The 15984-nt window shown below is 41.1% G+C and overlaps 1 protein-coding gene across 1 annotated transcript in view; it reads right to left on the bottom strand.

The window, feature by feature from the left end:
- Window positions 1–15984, bottom strand: part of MTMR7 (myotubularin related protein 7) — a 128397-nt gene that overhangs the window by 75606 nt on the left and 36807 nt on the right. The gene's annotated exons all lie outside the window — the stretch shown is intronic.

Below are 15984 nucleotides of genomic sequence, written 5' to 3'. Positions count from 1 at the left end.
GGCGCTTAGCCTCCTGCAGGGCCAACGCTCACTGGTGCTCCTGGGTCGCCAGAGCTGTACAGAAACACTTGGAGGACTACCTTACTCCCATTGTTATCTCTCTAGCTCCTATATGATTCTAATTTATAACAGGAAATGTATACATCAGAATTCTGAGTTTACACATTAAGTTTGTATGGCTTATAGTATAAGGAAAATATCAATTTTTCCCATATATTTCTTGGTTACAGATATGGCCCTATAACTCTGCTGAAATATAGACTCATAGGAAATACAAATATACACATAGGAGTAAAAAAATACAGAGGTGGGCCAGAGCAATAGTACAGCAGCTAAGTCACTTGCCTTGCACATAGCTGACCCAGGTTCGATCCCGGGCATCCCATATGATCCCCCAAGCACTGCCAGGAGTTATTCCTGCGTGCAGAGTCAGGAGCAAATCCTGAACACCTCCAGATTTGCCCCCCACCAAAAAAAGTAATGACGAAGGTCCTGCATGCTTGTATGGGGAAACATACAAAATAAAGATGCTCACTTTCATTTACAACCAATATCTCTAATTAGTTGAATTCTCACCACAGATCTAAAATTCAAACCATCTGAAGAGATTTTTTTGAAGTATTTTTTGTCAAGCACACATCTATTATGTGCAATTTCAAAGATTTGTCCCTGGAATCATTCCAACAAAGGGAATGGAAATGACCAGACAACTTCTTCAGGGCAAGTGAAACTAGAGCAGGGAGAACTCTCATAAGGCAAAGCCTCCACAACCACCAGATGAACATTCCTGCAATGACCGCAGGGCTAAGTCATGCTACTTGCTACGCCAAGGATCAACCATCTATAAACAATTGCTGGCTGAGTCCTCATCCCTCAAGTCAAAATGGTTGCTTGCTTCCATGAGGCAGCTTAAGAACAAATAAATGGTTTTTGCCCATTTCTTTTTTCATTGAAGACAGAAGCTGATATAGTTGGAGAGGCCCAGGTTTCTCATCTGCTTCAAGGAAAACCTAGAGAACGGAAGCCATAAGAAAACTCTTCCGGTCAAAGCCAAGGTTCTGCCCTGCAAAACTGAGCCTTAGTGTGCTGTGAGCCCCAGAACCAGAGGATTCTTCCAGGAACAAAACATAAGAGGCCCATCCCAATTCTTCCCAGAAATCTAATGAAGTAACTAAAGAACTCAATGTCTTTTAAAAAAAAAGTTTTATAGTAAAGAAAGCCTATCACCAAAATTTCTCATGTTTAATAACTGCCTTTTCAAATGTTTTTGGTGGTTCTCTCTTTTAAAAATAGTTTCTTATCATTATGAGTAGTTGAAATCATTTCTGTAATAGTTTTCTTTTTCCTTCCCAGTATTAATACCTTTTTCATGTTTAATGCCATTACTTAGAACCTTGTAAACAGCAGTAGTAACAGCAGCCACTCATGTTGTTATCATTTGTTTATTATGACAGCTTTATTGAACTCTATTCATTCTATACACTCATCCATTTACTGCATACCAATCCATGGTTTTCAGCATATTCACAACACATCATCATTAGATAATCAATGTCACAATTAAAATTGTTATTTTTTAAGTTTTTATTTTATTGAATCACCGTGAAAAACATTACAAAGCTTTCAGGTTTAAGTCTCAGTCATATACTGATTAAATCCCCATCCCTTCACCAGTGCACATGTTCCACCACCAAGAACCCCAATATACCCCCCTCCCACCTACCCCCCAACTAAGTAGCTAATGATCTTCACTTTATTCTCTCTATACTTTGAATACATTCAATATTTCAATAGAGAACTCACTATCATTGTTTGGAATTTTCCCCCAACAATCAGGCCTGCTGAAAAGGCATCATTTAATAATTTATTTTCATTGCTGAGAGTGAAGACTCTGAGTTCACTCAGAGTCGAGGCTGTCGCGGCCACGAGGTTTTGGGTTTCTGATATTTTAACTCAGTTCACAGTCTAGATGCATTTCTGCAAGAAGCCGCTCTGGGTGCCAAGATGGGTTAGAAGACCTCTCAGTCATAGTCTTTAGGATCAGACTAAAATTGTTGTCATTATTGTTTCCCCCAAAACACCTGGAGGTGCTCAGGCTCTGTTCCTGGCTCTGTGGCTTTGTGCTCGGAAGAGATACCTGGCGGTGCTCAGGTGACCATATGAGGAACTGGGGGGTTTGAACCAGGGTTGAAGGAATGCAAGGCTAGCACCTTAACTCCTGTACTAGCTCTCACAATTTTGTCAATGGCAGTAACATTAGCTTTTGAAAGCAGTGATATTTTTAAGTTTTTGAAGTAACAATATTACCATGTTACATTCACCACCAAAGTGCCAATATCCCTCCATTTCCCATTCACCCCACCTCTTGGTAACCATAGTTCTGAGTTTAAGAGCTTTAGTCACGGTAAATGGTCTAGTCCTTGCTTATTTTTGTTTATTACACTTGAATGAGGTTATTTAGGATTTGTTTTTCTCCAACTTATTTTGCTAAGCATGATAATATGACATCCTCTAATACCATTCCTACAGCAAAATGCAAGATTCCATCTTTTCTCATAGCTGAGTGGTATCCTATTGAGTGGGTTGACCACAATATATTTTTCCCTTTCCTTAAAAGTTAGATTTTTTCCCAGCCTGAGATCACATTAAAAGTAAGAAAATAGGGATTAGAGTGGCAGTACAGCAGGTAGGGCATTTGCTTTGCACAAGATCAATCAGGATTTTATACTTTTATCCTCAATACCCAATGCGGTCCCCTGAACCCCTCCAGGAGTGATCCTTGACAGCACCAGGAATAATCCCTAAGCTTATTTTGGGGCCCAAGTTTGTGGCCCCCAAAACCAAAAACATCGGGGGTACAAGGCCACCAGCAGCTAAACCTGTACCTGAGGGGCGAGTGCATCAGCAGTCTGATGGTGTCTTCAGAATTACAGACACCCAAAATTTTCTGCTGTGCCTTTGGCCATATCCGAACAACTTGGGGCCAAGTTTACCAAGAATTAAAAACCAAAAGTTAGATATGTGGGAGACACACCCACAAACTACCTCCAGCTCGGCTATATAAGCTCATTTATTGGCCTTATTTCAGAGACCCATAAATCTCGAAAGAGATCAAAAGATGCAATTATGTCCTGTAGCGCAGAAGTAGGTAGGAACCCATGACTGAGGGTCCCAAGCTCGCTTGGATCAGGACTCGGCCTACTCCTCCCAGGTCCCCAGTTTTCTAGAAGCTTGGCAGTCACACCCACAAACTATCCATGGCGCCATGTAATCTCATCAATGGCCAAGACCCAGAGACTATAAATTAAAGAGATGACACAGAATTTCCTGGACATTATATTCTATCCATAACAAGCACTACAAAACAAATTGCCTAGCATTGCCTTTTCTGCAGGTTTGAGTGGTGGTGAGACTGGTGTCGAAATACTGAATGTAACCAAAGTAGGGAGAGAGTATGGGGGAAATTGTCTGCCACACAGGCAGGGGAAGGGTTGGAATGAGGGTGTGGGGGGGGGGAATACTGGGGATTTTGGTGATGGAAAGTGTGCCCTGGTGAAGGGATGGGTGTTTGATGATTATATGACTGAAGCTCAAACATGAAAGCTTTGTAGCTGTATCTCACGGTGAATCAAAGAAAAAGGGGAGGAATAATAATAAAATAATAAAGTTAACATTCAGAATAGAATAAAAAAATGTAATGTAGAGTTCATGCCCAATTCAATGAGCTTAATCAATGGCTGAATAAATAGCAGTACTCCTACATTATTAAAGAAAAAAACATAAAAATAAAATTGGGAAAATAAATATGATGGTGGAAGTAAGACTATGGCTTTCCAAGAGCAGAAGCATAGACTATTCTACACAATGGAAATATCCTTTACAATGACTGAAGTGGTGGACACAGTTTTTACTATTTTGGTCAAAATCACTGAACTGTATCCTGCATACATTTTCTTTTTACTATATATAAACTAAACTTCAAACAAAAAATGTTCACCAAATATACTTTCATATATCAGCCAACACTCAATGAGAACTAAAATTAGAACATTTATTTCTTTCCATTTAAAAACTCAAGAGTATAATGTGCTTCATTCAGGAATTGTTTATTTAATGGTTCAATTAGATTAATAAAACAGATTCTTTTTTAAAAATGTATTAAGTTTAGAAACCACAATTTTTTAATGCACTCATGTCAGGCGTCTTAACTGTTTTTAGATTGTGGCTATTGTAAAGAGTGCTGTAAGGGACATAGAAGAGTGTGGATAGGGTCAATGCAGTGAAGGGAATTGAACACATTCTCTTCTAATTTGGATGCTCACATACAACCTGATTATGGCAACAAGTCTCAGTGGCTCCAGGGATAATAAAAAGCAGAGCTATCAGTCTCAAACAATGGACCTTCAAGGCTCACACTAGGGGTACACACAGGCTCAGTGAATTAGTCTCTCATCCTTATGTTTGTGAGGCAGGCAACTGTCAATGAACCACCCACTGAATCCTTTAGCTACTGTTTTGTTTTAGCAATAGTTCCTTTTGTATTGTAAAGCTTAATTGTTCAATGTAGTCCCAATGTAGTTTCATTTTGCTTTTTTTTTTTCTTGCCACTGGACTTGAATCACTGAAGACACCTCTGAGGCCAGAGCAGTTTGCCTAGGTTTGCTCCAATGTATTCTATGAACTTAGGTCTCACATCTAAATTTGATTTTATCCATTTTGAGCTACCTTTTGTGCATTATGTATGATGCTAATTTTTGTGTATGGTCCAATGACATCTCTTGGCATGTGACAAGCCAGTTTTCCCACTAACATTTATTGAAGAGTCTTTCCTTTTTCCATTTCCTTTTCTCCTTTGTTTTAAATGAACTTTCCATATATCTAAGGGTTTATTTCTGGACTTCTGTTCTATTCCATTGGCCTGTGTCTGCTTTAATTCCAGTGCTACAATATTTTGAGTAAGACAGTTTTATAGTATAATTTAAAATCAAAGAACACAGTGCCTCCTATCTTCTTTTTTCTTAGAACTGCTTTGGCTGTTTGGGAGGAGATGTATTGGGTTTTCATTAGTATTACTTCTGTGCCCTTGATAAGTACCATTAAAAGTTTGACAGGGACTGCAATGAATCTGTATATGCTCTGGATCAGATGGTCTTTTCAAACAACATTACTTCTTTGAACCAATAAGCATGGAACTTTTCCTTAGGGTTTTTTTTTTTTGATACGTGAACATATTCAATGTATACATCAGTCACGTTTATAAAACTGATGCCTAGATACTTGGCTTTTTAATGCAATTTTAAATGAAATTATTGAAAATGCCTTTCTCTTCTAGTTAAAATGCAAAAGATTTCTGCATATTAACCTTGTGTCCTCCCACCTTACTGTTGCTTTTTTGTTTTTTTTTATAATAGTTTTTGATGGAATCTTTAAGGTTTCTATGTATATTATCATGTTATCTGAAAATAATGACAGTTTAACTTCCTTTCTAACTTGACTTTCTCCTAATTAATTTTCTAATTGCTATGTCTAGGACTTCCAATAATATATTAGATAATAGAAATGATAGTGGACATTGTTGTGCCACATGAAAGCTTTTCCGTTTTTTGCCATTATGCATGTTAGCTAAGGGAGTTTGTTGTAAATGGTCTTTACAAGCTGAGCGAAGATACTTCTGTTATGTTGAACATTTTTATTACAAACAGATGTTGGATATTTTCAAAAGTTTTCTCTTTGTCTACTGATATTCCATTTCTACGAGGGCCTCTTCAGTGGCAGTTGAGGCTCTCGGGCCACTCCCAGGAACACTGAGCCTGATTCTGTGAATCTAAGAGCTGACGGGCCCAGTGACATGGTGCTGCTCAGGTATGGTTGGCAGTGCTAGAGAGAACCTAGCACTGTGCTTGGGGAGAGTCAGAGGGGGCTGTGGTACTGCATCAAACGTAGGGCCTTACACCTGCAAGGAAGGCATGTGTTCCATTTTGGGAGGCAGGGCATCTCCTTGACTCCAGATTATATTTCTTTCTTTTGTGGAAATCAACCTTAAAACATTTTCACCAGTCTATAAAGAAACTTTGTATCATTACAATCACTCATTTCCCCTGCCCTCCCCCCCACCACCACCTCAGTCCTAAGCAAGCATCAATTCATTTTGTTTTTCTGGATTCGTTTTCTGGACAGTTCATATAAATGGAATCATACTATATGTTGTACTATGTGACTGATTTCTTTCACTTAGAATCATGTCTCCCTAGTTCTAATCATTCACTTACGACCCAAAAGTATTTGCTCTTTTTATTACCAAATATTCATTAGCATTTGATAAATACTTGAGTTATTTCCACTTTCTAGCTATTATGAATAACACTACCTTGAAAATTTCTTAGAGAAGCTGTTTTTTTAGGACATGCATCTCTCTCTCTCTCTCTCTCTCTCTCTCTCTCTCTCTCTCTCTCTCTCTCTCCTGTGTGTGTGTGTGTGTGTGTGTGTGTGTGTGTCTGGCAATAAAAGTTCTGGGTCACATAGTAATGTTTAACCTTTTAAAGTCCCAGATTGTTTTGCAAGAGGCTATATACTATTTCACATTCTTAAACCCATGTACATGGATTCCAATTTTTCTACACCTTTGCTATTTTAGATTTGTTAATGTTTTTATTATAGCCATATTAGGTGTGAGACAGTGTCCTACACTGATTTTGATTTCATTAATGATAGTAATGATGATCAAGGTGAATATTTCCAATAGTTTGCTGTTGCAATGGAACCACTTCTGATACTCTGCCACCTTGATGTATCCTTGCTAACACATTGAAGAAGTAAGCTATTTATTATTTACTAAGGATTTTGTTTGTTTGTTTGTTCTGGAATGATACCCAGCAGTACTGGGGGGTTACTCAGAGGCCACTCCCAGCATGCAATGCAGGAATTAAATGAGGGCGCTCCTGCATGCAAAGCACACAGTCTGGCCACTTGGAGCTATCTCCACAGACAAGAATTTTGCCTCATAAAAGTCAGGAAGAAAGGAATTTGTCGAAAATAAACTTAAATGAATATCTTTGTTTTTTCTAATTTCAGTCCTGTGTTATCAATAATAGTAATGGGTATCTTAAATTTAAAAAGAAAATCTCTGTGCTAGGATCAAATGCAAATCTAATGCTTAAAGGGCATGTATTTTACTATTAAATCACATCCTTAGCTCTAGCTACCCTAAACTTTAGAGAAGCCTTGGATTCTTGGTATATGACCAGTTTGGAGTTGGAATATGCATATTTTAATATTTCTTATAATTTGTTATTATTATCTGATTTTAATTTTTACATCTAAGAAAAATTGGGGGGGGAAGAGATATTATACAGGGGATAAGGGGCTTGGTTATATGTAGAAAATCCCGGCTCAATCCCTGACACCACGAGCCATGATTACCCCAAGCACCACCAGGAATAACCCCTCAACACTGCTGGGTATGGCACTAACACCCACCCTCCAAGTAAACTTGCCCTAAAAAAAGGGGAGGAGGGCTGGTACCTACTAATCAATTTGTACTACTTTTATCAGGTGACTTCATTACAAATACGACCACATTAACCAGAGAGCATTCAACATATAATCTATTTCTTTGCAATAAAGGTTTTTGCACAGAATTCTGTAATATTCCTTTAAATTTTTTATATGAATTCAGATCTGTTCAAATTTTTCATTTTTGCCTGCTTGTTCAGGGATTTCTCCTGGCAACAGGTTCAGGAATCACTTCTGGTGGTGCTAGGGGGACCAGATGTGGTGACAGGGACAGGTGCTGGGAATCAAAGCCAGGTTGGCTGCATGCGTGGTGAGCTCTGTACCCGTTGTACTAGCCCTCTCATTTGACATCCATTTCCTTTATACAGCATCTCCCTACTATCGGTATTCAAATTTTTTTTTGCTTTTGCTTTTTGGGTCACACCTGGCAATGTACAGGGGTTACTCCTGACTCATGCACTCAGAAATTACTCCTGGTGGTGCTTGGGGGACCATATGTTATGCTGGGAATCGAACCCGGGTCGGCCTTGTGCAAGGCAAACGCCCTACCCGCTGTGCTATTGCTCCAGCCCCTCAAATTCTTTAAAATACTTTCATCCTTATATGTAGGTAATTCCCCATCTGTCTCTACACCTTCTCTCATTTCTATATTGCGAATTGTTCTTATTTTGTGTGTGTTTGAGATTAAACATTTTCTTCAAAGTAACACACTTTGGATTTAATCATTTTAAGTTTTCCCTTTTAAAGTGTACACATTTCTGCTTGCATTTAAAAAAAAACTGCTTTAACCTGAGTTCAGGGAAACAACTCAAGCAGTAGAGCACATGCCTCGCAAATGTAAGGTTGAGTTTAATGCCTGGCACCACATCTGCCAGCACTTCCACGTGGAGCCTTGATGACCCCTGGGCCTGAACTCCTGAGGTTGCCCTGCTGAGCCAAGCATCACTGGCAGCAGCTCCACAAACTCCAGTACCACTGGGGTGCCCATATAAAAATAAATTTTAAATAAACAAACACTTAAATTTATTTTATCTGGGTTTACTGTGTGGTTTTGTTTCTAAATAATGATATTTAAGAGTCAACTCATTAATTTTCATGCTTTTTGCTTAATAACAAGTTCAATTATTTTCTTGCAAATAAATCTTTGGCTGCATCATACAAGTTTTTCTTGTGGTATTATAGTTCTTACTTTCTAGATAGCCTACTCTGAGGTTTTCCTTTCTTCTTCTTTGACCCAAGAGTTTTTAAGGAGAACATTTTTCAATTCCCACATGTTTGATTATTTTATTTAAACTTTTGTCATTAAATGTTCTATTTTGAAGTAACTATAAAAACACTGTGAAAGAGTTTTGGGAGAAGAAAAGCAAGAGGATATATTATTTTTGGAACATTTCTATGGAAAAACTCATTTGCATGCTAAAATGTGGTGGATAAATTAAGGTCCAGGGGAGATTTTTAGGTATACCAGTTAACAATATCTAAAAAATCAAATGTGTACAATTTTCCCCACACTCAGGACAAATAAAGTTTTATTGGAATAATCATACTGAACATACGCTGAAGAAAAATTGTTTAGTGTGGGAGGGCCAGGGTCCTGGATGGGAGAGTGTCTTTCGGTAAGTAGGAGGCTGCCAGTTCCATCCCCAAGTGTGAATCTGGCAATGGAGTTGACACTAATTCCTCTGTCTCAATAAGATGTGTGGTTTTCAGCACACTACAGCCAAGTGTGTGTGAACACAACTAAATTGTGTACTACCCAGTATACACTAGAGTATACTCTAGTACCACAATCAAGCATGTGACCCCTGGTGATCACTACAATCAAGCTGCATGAATCCTCCACTTCACCCCCTGCCCAAATCATCACAACTTATGAGATGGGAGGAGAGGGAAGAAAAACAAACTGTGCAGAGCTAGATCATGAATATTAAAAAACTTTAATATGGCTTATTCTTTCCACTTAAGTAAAGGTATCTATACCACTTAAATTATTTTTAGAAAACCTCTAAAAAATGAGTTTAGAGAAGCAGTGGAACAGAACATGGTATCAGTGGCTAGGAGATTAGAATACTTAATGAGAGTTTTCCATGTCTTTTTGTTAACCTTGGATGCTGCCACAGGAAAATTACACATCAAATCTGGCAATAATACTTACATGTTCCACAGCTGTCAAAAGCAATTTTGAAATAGAGAGGGGAAAAAAGAAATAAACAAACAAGGGAAACACCAACAGCAGAATTTCCCAGTTGATGAGTAATAAGAAAAGATGAGCAATAAAAATGAGAACTTGGGTCTTCTCAGAAATTCGTGAAGACAGGGAACATGGCTCAGCATTTATACAAGAGAGCCAGGGTACTGTAGATGCAGACATTCGAGTCAGATGAGCTCTGCAGAAAGGCAGCAGTCTGGCCTTGTTCTCACATACCCACTGAACACCTCCAGGGTAGTAAGTCCTCTCTCATACTTGAAGATATATGAGTCGGAGAAAACAATTAACTTCTCTGAACACTGCTACCATGATTCATTCCATCATCCAAGGAACCACACTGAAGGACAAATGTTAGACATGGCAATTCATCTATACTTCACAAAAGATATTACAGCATATCAGGCTGGAGCAATAGTACACTAGGTAAATCATTTGTCTTGCATGCTGCTGACTCAGGTTCAACATATGGTCCTTTGAGCTCACCAGGAGTGATTGATGAGCACAAAGCCAGGGCTAAGCCCTGAGCCCAGAGCCAGGGCTAAGCTCTGAGCATGGCTGGGTATGGTTCAAACTGCACCCTGACTTGGGACACAGAGCATAGTACTGGACGTTTGCTTGCACCTGGCTGACCTGACATCCCATATGGTCCCTTGAGTACTGCCAGGAGTAATTCCTGAGTGTAGAGCCAGGAGTAACCTTGAGCATTATTGAGTGTGCCCCCACCCTCCAACAAAACAAACAAAACAGACAAAAAGATATTATAACATATCATTCTTTGGGGGGAAGCATTTTATTTCTATTTATTTATCTTTCCCTTTCCATTGCCTTTGATGGTGGTGATTAGAGGTCTCACACTTGGTTGCGATGCAAGAGCCACCCAGGCCAGTGGCTGTGCATAAACAGACTGCAGGGCACCACAGATGGCACACCTGGTTGCTGGGAATCCCAATGGCAGTGCCTTTGGTATCCTGGGCAGTATATGGGGTAGTACCAGAGACCAAACTCATAGCACTCTACCGAGGAATCACATCCTCAAGTCCAAAGCTTTCTTTCTTGGGTGTTTGTTGTGACCATCCTGACATTTCTGAAATGGAAACACATCTTACAGCAAATATGTTAAAGACTTGTATCATTGCAATGGCAGAGCTTTTTGCCTGCTCTGTGGTTTGTAGTGCTGGCATTTACATCATCATCATCATCATCATCATCATCATCATCATAATCATCCTGTTGATCGTCGAATTTCTCGAGCAGTCTCAGTAATGTCTCCATTCATCCTAGCCCTGAGATTTTAGAAGGCTCTCTTTACTCATCCTTTCCAATGGTGCTGCATTGGAGGCTCTTTCAGGGTAAGGGGAATGAGATCCATCATTGTTACTGGTTTTGGCATACGAATACGCCATGGGGAGTTTGCAAGGCTCTCCCATGGGGGCAGGAAACTCTTGGTAGCTTGCCAGGTTCTCTGAGAGGGAGAACTAGGCTATAAGATGTCCAGAAGTTTGGTGTTATAGTCTCTGGATGTTGGCCATTGGTGGGATTACACAGCGCCTGGGGCAGTCCCTGGGTGTGACCGCCTAGCTACTGGAAAATGGGGAATCTGAGCAGAAGAGGCCCAGTCCGGATTCAAGCAGACTTGGAGGGCTCAGCCCCAGGTCCCATACACCTGGATTCCTCTGCCGGTTCCTTCATGCGTGAGGCTCATCCAAACATGTGGAGAGGGGCCTTGAGCATGGCTGTGGCTAGGTCTTTGGCCACGGGAGCTCTGCTCGGGGCAGAGAGGGAAGCTGAGGCCCAACCCCTCCGAGGGGCCCCGAGGAAGACAGTCAGGCGTGGGGGCAAGACTTTCTGGCATTTACATGATGCCTGAAATGAGGAGATGGAAAGAGATAACCCAGGACTGTGCAGAGTGAAAAGGGAAGAAATCCAAGGAGATTCAATGTTTCAAGGTGTAAGAGGAGAGAAAAAATCAGAAAAGCAAACCAATGGCTTTTATAAGGAAAATTGGGGAAATGTGTTGTTAAAGAGACCATAAAAGTGCATGTGCATGTATGTTTTGGGGGCAGGGGAGAGGTGTAAGAAAGAGAGAATTTATTACGTGCTGCTGGAAAATAAAGTAAGGCAGCAATTATCCAAGGCTCAATGGCCCCAATAGGCTGGGGCCTTACAGAACTGGTCCTGGGATCACGAGGCTCAGAAGCCACTAAGTTGATGGTGGAAGGAGTGCCCCTACAGAGGCTGGGAGAGTCAAGGATGCTCTGTAAAGTGAGGTTAGGGCTGGGCAGGAGTTAGAGAGGCCTGCCTGGTCACTCGAACTCTCCCAGAGCACCCAAAGTACAAGGTGGGTGAAGAACATTTCAAGGCAAAAAAAATTTTTTTTGCTTTTTTTTGGGGTCACACTTGGCGATGCACAGGGGTTTCTCCTGGCTCTGCACTCAGGAGTTACCCCTGGCGGTGCTCAGGGGACCATATGGGATGCTGGGAATCAAACCCAGGTCAGCCACGTGCAAGGCAAACACTCTACCTGCTGTGCTATTGCTCCAGCCCTGAAGAGCTTTTCAGAAGCAACTGACATATCAAGACATTTTCAAGAAAGTCAACACATGTCTGAAATTGAGATCCAGAAAACAAACTCCACTAAGAGAAATTTTCTAGATCTACATTTTGGGGGATTAGAAAAGGGAGGCAAGGATCATGAGGCAAGGGTTTACATATTCTGCTGTTGCTGAATTTTTCCCAATCCTAATAAATTTACCTGGGTTGGATCCCCAGCACTTCAGACGGTCTTCCCAAGCCCCATCAGGAGTGATCCAGAAGGCCAGAGCCAGGAGTAAGCTGGGGGGGGAGTGACCCAAACCTCACCCCAAATACAATGAATACTTTTAGAATATGTATCCTACACAATGCACTGTTTTAGTTCTCGGCATATGTGAGCTCAGCTATTAACACAACAACCCCTAAGTTAGGTCCTTACATATCCCTACTTCAGTGATGTTGAGACCTGACAAATTTCCCCATATTGTAACAGCAGCATGTGACAAGGCTCAGCCTAAAGCATGGGCAACTCCAGTATCCATGCTCATGATCCACTGAAACTGTGGGCACTGGTGAATGTTTCTAAGGTCATCTTAGTCCTGTCATTAAAAAATTAATATAACTATGCTTTCTAATTGGAATGCTAAAAGGGAAATATAGGATGAAGAGATAGTAAGTGGGTAGGGCACTTGCCTTGCACACCACTAACCCATATGACATCTGACATCCCATATAGTGCCCCAAGACCCACCAGGAATGATCCCTGAGCACAGAGGTAGGAGTAAGTTCTAAGCATCACTGGGTGTGACCCTCAAAACAAAAAAAGGTTAATTTACATAAACAAAATATAGGTTAATAAACAAAAAATAGGTTAATTCCTCAAGTAGCACTGTCACTATTCTGTAGCACTGTCCTCCCATTGTTCATCCATTTGCTTGAGTGGGCACCAGTAACATCTCCATTGTGAGACTTGTTACTATTTTTGGCATATCGAATATGCCACAGGTAGCTTGCCAGGCTCTGCTGTGCAGGTGGGATACTCTTGGTAGCTTGCCGGGCTCTCCAAGAGGGACGGAGGAATGGAACCTGGGTCAGCTGCGTACAAGGCAAACGCCATACCCACTGTGCTACTGCTCCAGTTCCAATTCCTTAAGTATAGATATAAATATACAAACATTGCTAAGAATGGGAACTAGGAGGGAGGAGAGAGAGAGAGAGAGAGAGAGAGAGACAGACAGACAGACAGACAGACAGACAGACAGACAGAATAAAAGTGCCTGCCACAGAGGCAAGCTGAGGAGAGGGGTGAGGGGTGAGGGTGGGGTGGTGGCAGGAGGTAAACTGGGATACGGGTGGTGAGAAATATACACTGGTGATGGCACAGGTACTGGAACATTCCATGACTGAAACCCAAACATGAACAACTTTGTAACATTGATTCTCACAGTGATCTGATTAAAATCATTTCAAATTTAAAAAATGAGAATGTGGGTGAAATTGCTATTCTGTTTAATACATTATAGTTTAGAAAAAGCTCTCAAAAATTAATATGCTTAGAAAATTCATTGAATCGTCATTCTAAGGAAGTTTATGCATGTGATCAGTATTTGAAAACAAAATTATACCATGAAACTACACCCAAAAATGACATTCAGAAGATTCTTCACCCAAAAGCTAAGACTGGGAATGAGAAACAAGAGTCTAAGGGCTGGAAGTGAAGATGTTCAGGAATTCCAAAACTAGCACAAGAGAGAACACTGGACATCCAAGTCCAGTCAACAATATGCCTATTTAGAACATCATGTGAAGAAAACAAAAGCGTGAAACAGGTTGAGTCCTTGTCCTCAGGAATCTTACAGACTCGGTGGAAAGAACTATACTCCCGGTGAAGGGCCCTTTCACTCCCCTGCACCCTCTGTTGGAACTGGTGCTGAAGTGAACAAACGTGCGGCTTCATTGGCCTTTCTAGGCAAGGCCAACCACCTTTAATGAAAACCCAGGGCCCCACTGCAGCCCTGCCTGGCCTGAAAGAGGACACTCTGGCCGCTGGACACAGTCCAGCCTGGGCCTTTGTCAGCACCTGGGAATCAGGAGAATCCTGTGAGCCTCAGTCTCTGACAGCTCTCCATCACACCACCTTCGCATTTCAGTCTTTACCGAGTATGAGCCTAGATGTGCTCCACTTCAAGTGGAATATCGGACTGCTGATCAATTTCGGTTCCAGAATCATCTCAGCTGATCTGGAAAAGTAAAGGTGACCTGCCTGGCAGAGAATGCAAAGCACAGAGCAGCAGAGTATGGTTACCTTTCCCGCCCCCACCTTGCCATCCCCCGCCGCCCCGGCTCCAAAAAGGGCAGATGGAACTGCCTCTGAGCTTGGCCAGGGCTGAAGACCAAGTCGCATAGCATAGGAACCCAGCCGAAGGTCACTGCCAGTCATCTGGGGGAAGGGACCCAGAGGCTGCTGAGCAGGGAGAAATCAAAATGTTGCAGTGGCCAAAACCCAAGACAAGTTTATGTTCTGATCTAAGAAAAGCAGCTAGATAAATAGTTTGTCATGCTAAATTTGGCATCATGACATTTTCTAACTCTACCAACATGAAAAGTAAAGTATTTGCAAGTCAGGAGGGCTGGGCTCTGGTTCTGGTTCCAAAGTCGAAATATTGGATGGTAGTGGTTTAGGATCATCTCTAAGGCTCCTCCTGGCTATTAATGGGCAGCTCCATTCTAAGAAGCTGCAGTTTTAGTGTATGGTACCTTACAGAGATGTTTCAATGTACCACAAAGTAGTGACCATGAATATATATACACTAATGATCCAAAAATAATGAAATGTGGAAATTCAGCTACTGGTTGGACAACAAAATTAAGGAAAGTACAAAGCTCAAGGAAAGGGGCTGGAGCAATAGCAGAGAAGGTAGGGCGTTTGCCTTGTACGCAGTCAATCCGGGTTCAATTCCCAGCATCCCATATGGTCACTTGAGCACCGCCAGGGGTAATTCCTGAATATAGAGCCAGGAGTAACCCCTGAGCATCACCAGATGTGACCCAAAAAGAAAAAGGAAAAAGCTCAAGGATAAACTATTAAATTAGCTCAGAAATTACAGGGCTATTCCTGGTCTGAGGTCCAGGGGAGAGACAAGATCATGCCAAGCCCAACCATGCTGCCCTTTGGAGCCGCGGTGGACTTCACTGGGCTCTTTGTCATTATCTGGGCCACCCAGCAAATCCCCTGGCTCCCTAGGTGACTTCCTGCATGACTTCTACCTCCAATAAATACAGTATGGTTTTTAACTCCGAATTAATGAAGTAGTTGACTATAGGGTTAGAAATGAATATGCTTGCTTTGCTTTATCTAGTACCATTAGACTACATCTTTTATAAAATTAATATATATACTCGATGTTCATAAAATTCTTCAAAATAAAAATGCAAGAAGTCATTGCCAAAAAATGTGTGTTTATGCCAGAATTCCCGCCTGATTTCTATTTTTCAATTTTTTTTTATCTTCTAAAGTAGTTCACAATATTTGATTACATTTAATATTCAGACACCAATCCCACCACCATACACCTTCCCATCACCGTATTTCAGGTATTTCCACCCCAAATCCCAATCCCTGCCCCAAAGCAAAACCGAAATAACACAATATTTCCCTCTAAGGTTGTTTGCCTCCTACTTTGAACCCCATCAAATGTGGCGCAGTACTCTTGGAGTATGGGTAGAGTGTG

The sequence above is a fragment of the Sorex araneus genome, chromosome 1, assembly GCF_027595985.1.
Source record: "Sorex araneus isolate mSorAra2 chromosome 1, mSorAra2.pri, whole genome shotgun sequence".
In the NCBI taxonomy this organism is placed as follows: Eukaryota; Metazoa; Chordata; class Mammalia; order Eulipotyphla; family Soricidae; genus Sorex; species Sorex araneus.
This window is presented reverse-complemented; position numbering and strand designations above follow the sequence as displayed.